Source organism: Passer domesticus, chromosome 4, assembly GCF_036417665.1.
Source record: "Passer domesticus isolate bPasDom1 chromosome 4, bPasDom1.hap1, whole genome shotgun sequence".
Taxonomy (NCBI): Eukaryota; Metazoa; Chordata; class Aves; order Passeriformes; family Passeridae; genus Passer; species Passer domesticus.
The window spans coordinates 84247709-84262560 of NC_087477.1; the positions used below are offsets into that span (position 1 = coordinate 84247709).

General features: G+C 46.1%; 1 long non-coding RNA gene across 1 annotated transcript; it reads left to right on the forward strand.

The window, feature by feature from the left end:
• Positions 1-663: 663 nt before the first annotated feature.
• LOC135299791 (uncharacterized) lies at positions 664-8020 on the forward strand. Its single transcript, XR_010361693.1, has 3 exons — positions 664-804; positions 6206-6315; positions 6676-8020. It is a non-coding gene; the product is annotated as an uncharacterized LOC135299791 (long non-coding RNA).
• The last annotated feature ends 6832 nt before the right edge of the window (positions 8021-14852 follow it).

Genomic DNA, 14852 nt, shown 5'->3' on the forward strand with positions numbered 1-14852 from the left:
GCTCTGCCTCGTGTTTAATGTGGTTTTACTTCATATTTATGTCATCACAGAAAGCAAGGAAAGAATAAATGTGACTGGTTCCCACTCTTGCTGTGTGAAGGCTTGTTTTAAAGGCAGGCGTATTCATGTTCTCTTCTTCCACTCCAAGCTTGACTTTTCCCCTCCTTTTTCGAAGTCTTCTGCACTGGATGTCCCAAGGAGGGCTGGGTTCCTCAGCCAGGGTCTTAGGAGTTGGTGCTGGTTCTGCTTTTTCTGAAGGTGTATCAAAGTGTGCTACCAGAATGATTGTTTTCTCCACAGGAAAGCTTTTCCTCAGTGAGCATCGCTGCATGTACGTGTTTTAATCGTGTAACCAGATGGACTGAGGAAAGCCAACAGCCATAGCAGATTTCTCTTTGGTCTGTGTGTGTGTGAAGTGGGCTGTGTGCTGGAGAGGGAGAGACGCTGTTGGCGCGTGGCAACAGCGCCAGCTGTGAGGATGATGAGGGTTCAGAGCAGCCTCAGGTGGGAGCTGTGAGGACGAGGAGGGCTCAGAGCAGCCCCAGCTGTGAGGATGATGACGGGGGCGGCTCCTGCCGGGAGGAGGCTGTTTTAGGGGGGAAGGGGTTGCCTGAGCTCCCTTTTGCCTGGAGCTGCTGAGCAGAGGGGTTTATGGGGGGCTCCCGGCGCTGTCTCGTGGAAGGACGCCGAGAGCTTCTCCGAGGGTCTGGGGGAACACCTGGATACGCACTTGGATGCGTGGAGCATTGCTCAAAGGAGGTGCCGAGGAACAAAGCTCCGTGCCGGGAAGCAGCAGCCGAACAGGTGAGCTCGTGTGGATTTGTAGCGGGGACTTTTCTCCTTTCCCTTTGCAATTTCATCTTGCCAATCCCTCCCCGGTGCCCTCTGGAAAAAAAAATTCTTGTCGTATTATGGGTGATTTGTGGGTAGGCCCCCCATTTTCATCATCTTAAGGTCTAAATTGAGGGGGCAGCGCTGTTGTCCCTCCTTTTCAAGGGTTTGAACTGAGGTCAAAATCCCCCTTTTACCACAGCTGGAGGAAAAGCCCTTTTTCTGCTACCGTCGGGGATGAAATTGCAGGGGAGAACACATTAATTCGCCCTGGCTGAAGCGGGGTGAGCAGCCCGCGCTGCCTCAGTTTCGGGGTTCAGCTGAAGGAAGCTGCAGCTCTCGCAGCCTTTGCGGGGTTGAAGTGGGGCCGTGCCGCTGCCTTTGAGGGCGCTTCTTGTGCCCGCGGCCCGGCCCCGAAGGTTGCGGCGCGGGAGCGCTCCTGGCGCGGCCCGGGCAGTTGCTGCGCTGGGAGGGGAGCGCGGCCGGGCTGCCGCGGGAGTGCCGGAGCCGCGCCGGTGCGAGCCGTGCGGAGCCGAGGGGAGCCGTGCCGGGCCGGCGGGCGGCAGAGGCGGCACGGGCGCTGCGCTGGCCCCGGCCGCTGCCGGCCGCTCCGGGCGCGGGGCTCGGGCGCCGCCGGGGCCCCCTGGGCCCGGTGCCGGCCCCGCCGGGCTGGGGCAGCGGGCGGGGCTCTCCCGGCGCGGCGCGGCCCCTGCGTGCCGGAGGAGCCGCCGGAGGAGCCGCGTTCCCGCCGGGAGCCGCGGCTTTAATTATGGAAAGTTCTTTTACGTCGTGGCTTTGAGGTGGTTTGTAGGAATTTACTGTACCGTTTTATTTTGTTTGCAGTTGATGTACGGTGCGGGATATGGTGAACTGCTTGCACGTTATGGCTTTGGGTTCAGCCACTGATGAGAAGGTTTTTTTTGAATTGCGGCTTTTTTTGTCGGATTTTTTTTTTTTTTTTTGTCTTCTGGTCTATGTTTTTTAAAGTATACATGAGTACTATGTTTTTTAAAGAATACAATGATTTTTATGTGTCGCTGCGTGAAGTAGGGGTAAGGTTTTTAATTCTGTTGTGGCGGATCTCATTTGCGTGAGTATGTGGTGTTTGTCTTGGGGGGGGTTGAGGTCGTGTCACGTAGTTAATGAATGTGTGAGGGGTTTTTTGAATATTTTTAATTGCTTTTTTATTGATTATCTTACAGGGCTTTTACTTATTTGCTGTGTTAGGTTGGGGTGTATGTATTTTTGTTATGGATAATTTGGGAGAATTTTTATGGTTACATTTAGCTTTAGGATTTTGGTTTATTTCTAGGTGGTATTTCATTTTGGTGGTTCGAGGCATTTTGGGTTTATTGAGTTAGGAATAATTTTTTTCTTGTTAATTTATGTTCAATTTGTTTTGTTGTTTTTTTTTTTTGTCATTTGATGTAGTTTGTTGTTGCTTATTAGATTTATTTTTGAGAATATGGGTATGTTTATGGTGGAAGTTGTTAGGAAGCTTTTCATGCAGGTAGTTATTTTATTTTTTAATGGTTGAAATTTTTTAATATCGTTAATTACTTCGGGATTTTTAGTTATTTTCGTAGAGTATTCGTTGTTCTTTGAGTTAGTGTAGAGGTAGAATTTTGGACATACTTCGAGTAACGTTCAGGGTCAGTGGTATGGTTTGGAGTTTAGTAAATTCGGGTTTTTTTAGTAGTTTTTATGATTTGCTGCGTGGGTTTCTGTAGGGCTTTCTTTTATTTTCGTTGCATTTTTGTGATGTGACAAGAATTGTTAGGGAAAAGAGTGTAGTGTGGGGTTTTTTTTGCTGGTAGTCGGTTGGCTGGTGGAGCTACTTTGATGGTTTTGGACGATATTGGTGGGAATTTGCTGCTGTTTGTTTTGTCATTTTATTTAGGGATTGGATTTTAAATGTAAAACTATAACTGTATAATTGAACAAAACAAATATATGTATAGAAATGGGAATAAAAAACTTTAAAAACAGACTGAATATATAAAAACAAAACATGTAATATAAATAGTATTGTGTATTACAGTAATATACTGTAATAAGATACTGTAGAGTATTTTGTGTTTATAGAAATGTTCATATAGATTATAAATATAAAGAAAATCCCATATAAAAATATAAGCACAGAAATGTGTTACAAATATATGAAGACACATATAAAAAGACAAAATATTCATAAATAAAAAAATGTAAGTCGATACTATGCACAATTTATGTAATACTGTTTATATCTTATTATAGTGTATTGTTGGAAATATATATAAAATATATAAATACAGTACATCAATATGTTATCATATAATATATAACAAATGTAAAATATAAATAAGAAAAACGTAAATGTAAAATATTTTTAAATAGTTTAAAGTAAAGGGGATTCTTTTTTAAATTTGGCAAAAGACAGAGTTTTTATTATAAAAAATTATGAATACAAGTAATATAAAGGTTGAAATCTAAGTATAGAAGTATAGCATAAATACATCAAGATATATAGAAAAATTAAACATATAAGGAAAATAAGTTGTACCAGTAGATGTAATACATAATATAAATAATCTTTTATCTGTATTGTTCGAATATGTTGCGTATTATATATAATTGTAATGCATCAGTAGAAACTGTAAATATAAATGTGTATATAATTTTGCAAAGTATAACTATACAAATATCTCAATACAGCTTAAAAGAAGGGCCTTTTTTCTATTTATTTGGTTAGAGACAGGGTTTTTTGTTTCAAGTAATATAAGTAATATAGAAATATAAATCTAAATATAGAAATATATAATCAATATACAAAGATACTTATAAAAATATAAAATACAAAAATATATAAATAACAGGAGTAGGCCTAATACATAATATAAATTACATAACACATCGATGTCCTTTATACATATGCTTGTGAATGTAAATATGGAAAATGTGAAATATGTTTAAACATGGTTTTAAAGAAAAGGGGCTTTTTCGGTTCCCGCTGGGTAAGAGGCAGGTTTTTTGGCGTTTATTTCAGGGGGTTTTTGGAGGGGATCCCCCCTGTCCGTTCGTGCCCCTGCCCTGCCCGCAGCCCCGCGGCGTGCCGCAGCCCCGGCTGAGGCGGGCGGCAGCGCCGCCTCCTCGTGGCCGGAGCGCGGTACTGCAGCCCCCGGACACTCGGCCGGCCGGCAGCGGCCATGGCGCGTCTCTCTGCCGGGGCCCGCCCGCGACCGCGACCTCGGCAGCGGCTGGGCCGGGACTCTCTTGACCTCCCCAGGATGGCGGCAGGAAGGGCGGGAAAAGCGTGGGCTGCGGTCCGTGTACCAGACCGCTCGCACGCCACCCCGGCGCCGCACCGGCGGGATTTTGCGTGGCGTTTGCGGTGCTGAGCGCACGGGCTGTGGGTGGGCGGCGCCGCTGGCGGGCGGGCGCCGACAGGCAATGGCACAGGCGCCTCTCTGTGCCGGGGAGCGGCAGCCGTCGCCGTCTCGGGACGAGCGGCTGGGCCGGGACTCGCGTGACCTCCCCACGATGGCGACAAAAAGGGCGGGAAAATCAAGGCCCGTGCTCGTTCCCTGCACGCCACGCCGGTGCCGGCGCCGCCCCGTCGGGGTTTCCCTCGGTGTTTCCGGTGCTGGGCTCCCGGGCTGTGGAGGTTTCTGGGCTTTGAGCATCCTTCGTGACGGTAGAAGCTTCTGAATTCAGGACTGCACTAAAGGAAAAAGTAAACCACGAAATACACACTTGCAGGAGAGGATCGCAGGCAGGGTGGTCCCCAGCCTTGTTGGTTTCAGTGTTTCTGTTTTGCTGAGGAAAGCGAGAGAAACCATGTGAGACATTGCCCCAGATGTGTGGCCTTCACAGTGGCCACCGGCCAGGAGAAAGCAGAGAGCAAAAACAATTTCTAGGATGAGATGGGAGAGGGGGAAAGAGGTGGGAAGGAGCAGCACTCAGCTGACCCAGCCAGCAGTGTAGGTCTTTGCCTTTCTGCTTTTATTGTGGCTGTGAAATGCACAGAATTGCTGCAGTTTTGGGGAAAGCTGTGGAAATCACCCCATTTCTCAATTCTTTTGGTAGAGCCTGAGTCTTCTGTTCCTCTTGACCCACTAGACACAGAAAATCAGGTCCATCATTGCGATCTGTCCTCTGTCCTTTCCTGCTCTGTCTCTACCTGTATGACCATGGTTGTGTGGCTTCTGGTAGCAAAAAAGCCACAAGAAATGGGGACATTGCCCACAGTCCTCTCATTTGAAACTGTTATGAGTAATCTGACTGGATCTGTAATTTTTTCCAGATAACAAAAGCAAAGCAGCTGGTAAAGATGAGGTTATTTGACCCTAAGATTTATAATGTGAACTCTGCCTCAAAATATTTAGGGTGGAGTTTTCATAGAATACTTTCCTACTTGTTGAGAAGTAGAGATCAAACAAAGCACAGCTTGACTTCTAAGTAGAAAACCCCAAACAATTGTAACATTAACCCAAAAACTCAGAAATTAAAATTTTATCTCTCTTCTTTCTTCTGTCCTTTCTTTCCATAACCTGCACAAGTGATAAGGTTATCAAGTTTTGAGTCCCTCTTCATGCAGTAGTTTAACTTTCCCTCGTTAAGTCAAGTTGCCTTTAGGGTTTTTTTCTGCTCTCTAGTCCCCCTCTGTGACAGTAGCCAAAACAAGGAGTTCTTAAAATCTTTACAGATGCGAACAGGACCTTAAAAACTGGTACCAAAGAATCACAACACCTTATCCTGTGAGGTTAATCCCAGCTTCTTGACAGTACTGGGCCTTTCAGAAGATCCCATTTTCCCAGGTGCTAAAGGCAGTGATACCACTCCCATCACTTCCTTCAGACATTGCACAGAACAGGATTTAAATACACCTCCATCCTATATTAATATATGCATTATATATAGTTTTGCCATCCTTATTTGTTAAGGAACAGAATTCCTTATCTCATAATGAATTTTCAACCTTTATCTGTAGTGGGTTTATAACTAATTATCTCTTTTCCTATTATGATCATATTTTTCCATTGAAATCAGTTCTAATTGGATTGAATCTTAGCAAGAAAGGCCAAGTGTTGCCAGAGAAAATGTGCTCTAGTCAGTACATTTTGTGGTTGCACACAGATGACATTACTGAAATAGATAATCCTCTACAGATGCGTTAATTTCACCAACTAAAAATGCTGTCTTAAGTATTTTACATGTAGAAATAAAGGCCAGCTAGATGACACAGCTTACAATGGTAAATAAATAATTGCTAATGCAAGTCTGTGATTTGAAAAAACTTTTGAAACCAGCATTTCCCACTCGATCAAAATTTGTAACACTACTTTTCCCACAGAATTTCTCTGTTACCATATTTGCAAACTCAGTTATTTTACAGAAATAGGTGATCAAAGCTTAGAAGAACCTGTAGCAAATCCTGTTTGCTTGACACTTGGAGCAGTTGGCATCCAGCCTGGTGTCCTGAGGATGTGCTCCCAAGGGAAAAAGGTATGTATGACATGCATCCTTGTAAAACTTGTGCTGCTTTCTTTGGCATTCCCCCCTCCCAGGACCTGTGTCCATGTGGTATTTCTGCTTTGTTTTTTCTAATTACTAACAGCTGAGAGAGCTGGTGGCCAGGGAAAAGATTTTGAAACAGCTCTAAGAGGTGTTCCAATGCCAAAGTTTCTATGCAACCCAGGTGTAAAATGAGATGTTTGCTGCACCTGATCCACTATTGATCAAATGGAACAAGCACTGGAGGAGAAAATACAAGCCTGTTTTCCTCAATAGCTGCATTGTCCTTGGCACTGTGCTGAAAGAGTGCTCACTTTCCTTTAACAACTCTATTCTCTGTCTTTTCCAAAGGCTTTCAACAAATGGATTGAAATCGCTTACCTGTCATGGGCATTTCCAACATGCTGGAAGTGTTTCAGTACTCTGGAGAGCATGTGTACCTTTCCTGAAATACACCCTTTTGTTGGCTCTTCAGATATTGCTGGAATCATGGACATGGGCAGCTTTACCTAGGTTCCTGAAAACTACTTATGAACCTTTTTCCCTTGGAAAATGTTACATTAACAGACCTCAATATGCAATGTTTGGAAACAACTGAAATGCTTATAAGAGATGATAAGAAATAGAAAATATATTCTGCCCTTCTACTGCAGTCAATAACACCTGTCTGAAGTTGAGGCTTATTTCTTTTATACTCTGCAATGAGCAAGGTCTTGTACAATCAGGTTTTATTTTTGTTATTTCTTGTAATTTATTCATAAAATCCAACATGTAAATTTTAGTACCTGCAGTTAAGTCCAGTCTGTTGGGCCTTAGTGCATCCAAGGGGTGTTTCAGGCCATGTGTGAGCAGTATTTTCACAACTGGGTGTTTTGTTTGGATGGAGTGACCTTGACATGATTCTTTGAGCCCTAGATTTTTATTGTGTTCATAGTGGAAACCTTTATCCTGCTCCCTGTAGTGAGTGCTGGTGTGCTGTCTGCTCTGGGCCTGAGACCGGAGCCCTTCTCTCAGAGTAAGATGCAGGGTACTGGGGGTGGTTTGTCCCTTTTCAAAGAGTCACTGGTGATTCTGGTGCAAAAAGTATGGAGAATGTTGCAGAAAAAATCAGTACAAAAATAGGGTGTGGAGTCTTGGAGTGATGGGAAAGGACTGGCTTTTCTATGCTTATATATGTTTGTGCAGATGGTGATGTTCATAGCTGTGTGTTTTAGAGCTGTTGTACCTGAGCCTGAAAATGGAGCTGTGGCATAAACCGGACTAAATTTCAGCAAGAAACAATAAATTCACTGAAAATATTGTGATGGGACCTGCCCTATTGTGTCAGCCCCCTGACACAAGCTGCAGGTACTCTGCACTTGGCAACTTCTGTGGGGTCTGGAGGATTTTTGTATGGAAGTTCTGCCACATGGCTGACCAGGGACTGAGGTTTTGTGTAGTAGCAGGGCGATGCCCAGACCCTGACTGAGTGTGGTTTACTCTTAACACATTGCATTGCTGCAATGGCAGTTGCTATTAAATTTATCAAAGAATTATTAACATTAAACCAAAATATCTACATAGAAATCACTGTCGAGTTTCTCTCAACAAAGCACCAGTGATGGCACCAGAGGAACAGGCAGTAACTGATGCCCGGGAATTCCCCCTGCACAGGAGGCAGAACTTCTTCCCTGGGCACTGCCTGAGCCCTGAACAGATTGTCCACAGAGGGTGTGCAGCTCTTAAATTCATGCTAATATAGCTAAAAACAGTGAGAGGAGGAGTGACCCAGAAGAACAAAAAATATTGGCCTGTAGGTAGAATTTCGAGTGTTCTGGCACAGATGAACACAGAATTTAGTCTAGAGGGAATGCAAAAAAACAGGGAACATTTGGAAGAGAAAGCGCAATAAATGGGAAAAACTGGCAATGAACAGCAATCTTAAATTAACTGCAACCTTGTGTTAAGTCTTCTGTTTTGTTGATTCTCACTTCAGATTTATGTGACACCTGATATGTTTTAGTTTCTCAGTAAAGCATAATCTTGCATTAAGATAACGTAAAATTGAAAAAAATTATTAAGAAAAAGTATATATCTAGGCGTCTGAACTGTGTTCATGTGTATTTTTTTCATAGTGTAATGACTGTTAACTACTGCAGACTGTTATGCAGAAAACCCCATGCTCTGCTTCATCATGTGCAAAACCCCCAAGTGACTAAAAATATACAAATAGATTTAAGAAATAATCAAGTAGCTACTAAGGAGTAAAGGAATGGTTTTTGAAGATTTGTGCATTGTGTATTTCAAATAACAGAAATAGGAAAGGTAGAGCTGGCCTCAAGGTCTATGACTTTTTTTTTTCCCTTTTGGACAAAAATTTAGTGGGCAGTAGGAAGTACTGGTCCCATTTAGGGTTTCCTCCAACATTTTTTGTCTCATAAAAGGAAAATTAGTGAGCACTTGCCTCAGAAGTGACATTGGTAAACTCTTCCCTTGTCCTCTTTTCCTCAGCTTGTAGGAAATCGAAATTTTCTCAGATCTCTGTTTAAGACCCTTAAGACCTTTCATACTTAGCTGAAATTGAGTTGAGGGGAAGATTCCTCCATACATGAACACACACTGACCTTAAGTGCAGTAATTTCTTACGGCTCAGGTTAAAGTTTTGTCCTAAGTCATTTCTGCTCACCAAACCTTGGGAGGGCTGATGTACCTCACTGTCATCCTCGTTTATTGTGCCAGACTTTCTGCCTTTCTCTTAAAATTTAATCTCCTTTTCATAACACCAGTTCCTTTCTGGGTGTAACAATCTGTGAGTTCTCTTCTTGTTTATCTTCATGGTGCACTGGCCCTCTAACAGGTGGTGGAGAAAAGCTGATAATAGTACACTGGATTACATCCTTTACCATGGGCACTGTTTTGAGCAGTTTTTGAAATCTGTTTTATCAGAGTTATTTAATGATAACGTCAGCAGTGAAAGTTCTGTGATCATCTGCTACATTCTAAATCCTGCAATTTCTGTTTCATTACAGGCCATCTGTGATTCTTTTGTTGCTGTGAAACATGTTTCAGATGTGCTACTAAAAACCTGCAGTACCTTCAAGCCTCTAATTATTGTTCTTAATCTCTCAGCAGATGACAGAGTCGTCCAAGCCCATGTCTGACTTCTCTTTGGTGTATTGAAGTTATGTGGGGGGCAAAATGTCCTTTTTTCTCCTTTAAAAATGAAAAAAACCTATTGGCTCGCACATTGGATTAATGCTATCATGTAAGAAGTGTTTTCTTTGGAGACCTGCAATGTTTGTTTCATATGAAGAGAATCACACTATTTTAGTTTGTTCTGTCAAATGCAGGAAATGTCTGATTATCTCTCCATCTTTTCTCCCAGAGCAGTGATTAATCACGCCCTTTGAAAAACTTGTGTTTTTGCAGTTGGAAGGAAAACATTGATAAATGATTAAATTCTGGCTCTGCAAATGCTGCAAACACACAAATACAGTATTTATCCTCATAAATAATTACTTAGGTTTTAGAAATGGCTGTAATTTATGCTAAAATATCTGAGTACATGGAGACTTGGTGAGTTTACTTTGGGAGTTTGGAGGTATTTCAATCAATATTATAGAAGACACACATATTTTAAGTTGTGGTGACTTTTAATGCCTTGATGATTCCATGAAGCTATAGTTCCCAGGACAAAATCCTGCTGGAATTCTACCTGTAAGGACCGGAATGAACATTGGGGGAGAGGTGGGTGACGCTAGTGATGATGAGGAGGTGTGAGGGTCCCTGGGGGCGGTGCGGGAGGCTGGGTTGGGGCTGGGCACGGCAGGGCAGGGCTCCCGGCAGGGGGCGCCCCCGCCCCTCGGGCCCCCTCAGCCCTGAGGGCGGGAACTCGAAGCCGCTGTGTCCGCCCCGCTCGGCTCGGCTCGGCTCGGGGCAGGCTTCCGTGCACGGGCTGGGCGGCACCTTCGGCAGCCCCCGGCGTGAGGCAGAGGAGGAATGGACGGTTCTCGGAGCTCTGCTCGGCGTTGCGCTTTGCGGGAGGGAGAGATGAGGTATGTCAGAGGGGAGAAATAGAGCTTAATGGGGGAGGGATCCTGGAATTCCCTGGCATCACCTGGAGAGCACGGAATGAACATTGTGGGGTAAAATTGAGGAGCGTGGGAACAAAAGCTGTGGCGATCATGTGGTGGACTTTTTTTTGAAGGAAAACCTTTTCTCTATGCGAGAAAATTGGTTTTGGGGAAAAGTCAGAGATAAATTGGGGACGCTGGACAGAGAAAAATTTGCAACAAAACCTGAGGTCATTTTTAATGGCCAGAAGGAACATTTTTTGGGGTAAAATGTGAGGTAATCTGCAAGGGACTGAAGGAATATTTTGGAAATAAAATCGGAAAGGTATCTGAGAGGACCGCAGTGGACGCTGAGGGAGAGGTGTCTCCCCAGGTGATGCTGAGGGGATGTGAGTGTCACTGAGGGGACATTTGTCACTGGGCCGGTGGCAGGTGTCCCGTGTGTCACTGAGGGGATGTGAGTGTCAGTGAGGGGACATTTGTCACTGGGCTGGTGGCAGGTGTCCTGTGTGTCACTGAGGGGATGTGAGTGTCAGTGAGGGGACATTTGTCACTGGGCTGGTGGCAGGTGTCCCGTGTGTCACTGAGGGAATAACTGGTCCCTGAAGGAATGGCCGATTCCCCAAGTTCTCCTGGGGGGCCATGAGTGTCCCTGAGGGGAGGAAGATGTGAAGCCCAAAGCTGAGCAGGAAAACAAAACTCTGTAGGCAGATGGGTGCCGAGCAGGTGTTTTTATAAAGAGAGCTGGTAGTAAAGTGGATCTGTCTGCCAAATCTCAGTGTTGTTTTGCCTTCAGTTTTGTTCTAAACGGTAAAGTGCCAGTTACAAGGTATCATGAGCATACTCGTATTTGTGTAAAGCTGTGTCTTGGTTCTATGAGAGTTTGTTGATTTCACGCCTGCATCAGTTTCTTCTATGTGACCAAAAGTCTAGTGGTGGTCTTTGGATGAAGCCTTCTGTTGTCTTCCCTAAGTTTGGCGTTTTTACTTCTATCTCCAGGACATGTCTGGTGCTTTTTTGTTTTTTTTTTTTCAGTCCAACTTGTTTTCAGATAATTTTGCGGTTTGCATTTTCCATTAGGTTTGCTCTTTTGCACGTGGTGGTGGTGCTTGTTGTCTGAGGGGCTTTGCTGTCTTGCTGGTTTCACCTGCACATATTGTAAGAAGTAAGATTGTACCCATATTACTTTGGTACAATATAACGTGTAGCCTTTTGTTATAGGCAGCTTAGGATTCAGATGCCACGTGTGTTCCTCTGAGGGGGAATATGCGAGTCGTTTGAGGGGCGGCAGGTGCCCCGTGTTCCTCTGAGGGGACATGAGGGTCACTGAAGGGGTGGTAATCACCCTGTGTGTTGCTGAGATGGCATGCGGGTCACTGAATGCGTGGTGAGTGCCCCGCGTTTTGCTAAGGTTGCCCATAGGTTTTGTGAGGGGGAGGCAGGTGCGTCGAGTGTGGCTGTGGAACCCGTTAGAGAGGCGTGTGGGGTGCCCTGAATGTAACTGAGGCTGTGGCAGATGCCATGCGTGCCCCTGAGGGTATGTGAGGGTCACTGTGGGTGGGGCTGTGGGTTTGCCGGGTGTCGCTGCGGGCCCGGGAGGGTCCCTGGTGGGGTTCTGGCTGCGCCCCGAGCAATGTCCCTCTCTGACGGTTGGGAGTGGGCCGGCCTGCTGCCACTGTGCAGCTGCCACCTCCCATTCTGTGCTGCAGGGCAGGAACCTGCCCTTGCGCAGCTGCCGTGCCCTCTGGTTCTGTCAGCTGCAGAGGCAGGACCTCGAACCCCTGGAACACCACTCGAACACAGGATGTGTCCACCCTGAGCGGCAGCCTTGCACTCCGGGCCCCTCCGCCCCAAGGGCGGGAACTTGATGCCCCTCCGTCTGCCCCTTTTGGCGGGTCACCTGGCGGGGTTCCATGCGCGCTCCGGTCCGGGAGGTGCCTGGGAGTTGTCCTCAGGGTGAGACAGAGGAGGAATGGACAGCGGCTGTCGCCGTTCTGCACCGTGTTTCACTTTGTGAGGGTTAGAGATGAGGTAGCAAGAACTGGGGGCAGCAAGAACTGCAGAGGGGAGCAATGCTGGCATTTCCTGGCTTCACCTGTGCGGCAAGAAATGACCTTTTTTTGGTTAAATTGAGTAGTGTGATAGCAAAACCTGCCTGGTCTATGGAGGTAGTAGTGCAGACATTTTTGGCGGGAAAATCACAGGGAATCTTTAGGGGAGAAAATTTGTTTTAGGGACAAATGAGGTATTTTTTGGAGGTAAGGAAGAGAAAATTTTGTGATAAAGCCTGAGGTACTTTTTAAGGGCCAGATGGAACATTTTTGGTGTGAAATCTCAATTCATCTTCAATGGAATGATTGAAACTAAAGTATAAAGCAATCTCTATGGCATAGAACTTTTGAAGAGCAAAATCTGTGGTGATCTGTAGGAGATATTTTGGAAGAAAATCTGCAGAAGTGCATGGTGGCGAGAAAGAATTTTGGTGTAAAATCTTAGGTGATGTATAGGGCACAGCTAGGGCACTTTTTGGATGGAAAATCAGAAGCCCTCTTTTGTGGGGGTGGAAGTCACTTTCTTGTCAGAAAACATGCGATAACTTACATAAATTAGTGCTTTCTGGACAAATTTGGGGAACTTTGGGAGGAAAGATGAGCACATTTGATGGAGAGTCTGTTGTAACACAGCAGGAGGAGGCAGCATCTTTGACAGACAATGTGGGATAATTTAAAAGGGAAAGAGGTGACATTTTTAGCTGAAAGACTTGGATTCTTTAGAAGGGTATTGTCATGGGTGGAGTGGGAGCTGTGGACAAAATCTCTGTAAAAAGCTTTCCTAATGGGTCCTGACATGCAAAAATGACCCCCTTGCCTACTAAACTCCTCAGAGAGCAACCTGGGTGGGGATAGTACAGTCGTAGCCTCAAACATTCTCAGGTGTTTATGCCTAAAAGATTTTATAGATGTAAGTGAATATTAATAGAATTTTCTGCTTCAGAATAATGGATTACAAACCACATATAATGATGTAAACTTATATAATTCATTAAGATAACAACTTCAAGTATCAATCACAAATATTTGCTACACAATAGAGATGTAATAAAAACTACAGTTGTATAATGCATTCTTTTCAAAGAACACTGATTATATTAAAACTACCAAAAAACAGCTATTGAATGAAATTTAATCTAACACTACCATGCCAAAAAGAGACAAAAAAGCTCCTGAACTTATTTATGAGAAGGAACTGACGGGTGTCTGTAATTGCTGAGGGATCGTTAACACAGATCACTACAAAACTGAGTAATTAAACAAGCTACTAATGTTTCAGGTTGCCTGGCTTGATGCTCAGCCTGAGAGGTTGTTGGGTGGCGGTTCCCTTCAGGCACAGGGTCTGGAGCTTCTCAGGCCTGAGTGTGTCGTCGTCCATTGGCAGAAGCCGTGGGACCACGAGGCAAGAGCGGCAGTGTCTTCGAGCTCAAGTGTGGAACGGCGCGGCAAGAGCGAGCTTGGAGCTGAAGAGGAGCACAAAGGGCCCTCTGGGCAAAAAGGGCTTCTCCAGGCCAGGGCACCTTCAGGGTGCCGCGGCCGGCTTTGCGCTGGGCGACCTCCCTGCGTGCAGGGCTGGTCTTTGCTGTGGTTGGCCTTTTGCCGTTGTGCTCCTTTGGCTGCCCGGAGAGAGGGGCAACCCTGTAAGGAGGGTGAGAGCCCCTGTCTCCGCACCTGAGGGGGGGAAACGGAGCTCGCCCGGCCCCCAGCCCAGCTCCCCTGTAAGCAGGGTAGGGCAGGGCTTTTCCCCAGCCCCGGCAGCTTTCTGCCTGCCGCTGCCCCCGGCCCAGCGTGACCCCCTGTACTCGGGGCGTGTCACAGCCTGTTTTCCTTTTCCAGCCCTGAAGCGCCTCAGGCCCTGTGGCCTCCTCTGAGACCTGCACGGGGCAGGTCTGATGCTTTCTCGTCCCGCTCTGCATTAGGAATGGCTCCCTAGAGCAGGTTGGCTGCACAGAACTTGCTCCCTCTTCTGGGACTGTCTTCCCCTCCCCTGTGTTCCCCTTCCCTGTGTTCCCCTAAGTTGGTGTGAGTGAGGAAGCGTGCTTGTGCTTTAGCCCCACCTTTAGAAATAGAGCAGTGTAGCTTAGACTTCCCAGGAGGGAAAGAGGAGCTCTGTGCAGCCACAGGCGGGTGCCCAAAATGCACGGGTGGAGAAAGCATCCGGCCTTGCCCCTGCTTTCTGAGGACGGCGCCAAGCCCCTTAGCGGCAGCGTGGGCAGCGTGACCCACCTGTAGCCAGGGCCTGGGCGGGCGCCCACGCTGCCGGTGGTGCTGGTGAGCTGCCAGCGTGCGGGCCCTGTACTCGGGGCACGTGTCAGGACCTTTTGCAGCGCCCTTTGTCCCCAGGAGCAGCCCCTCCCAGGTCCCTGTAAGCAGGGCTGGGGAGGCTCCTTTAGCCAGGTGACAGGAACCAGCGCTCCCGGGCCCT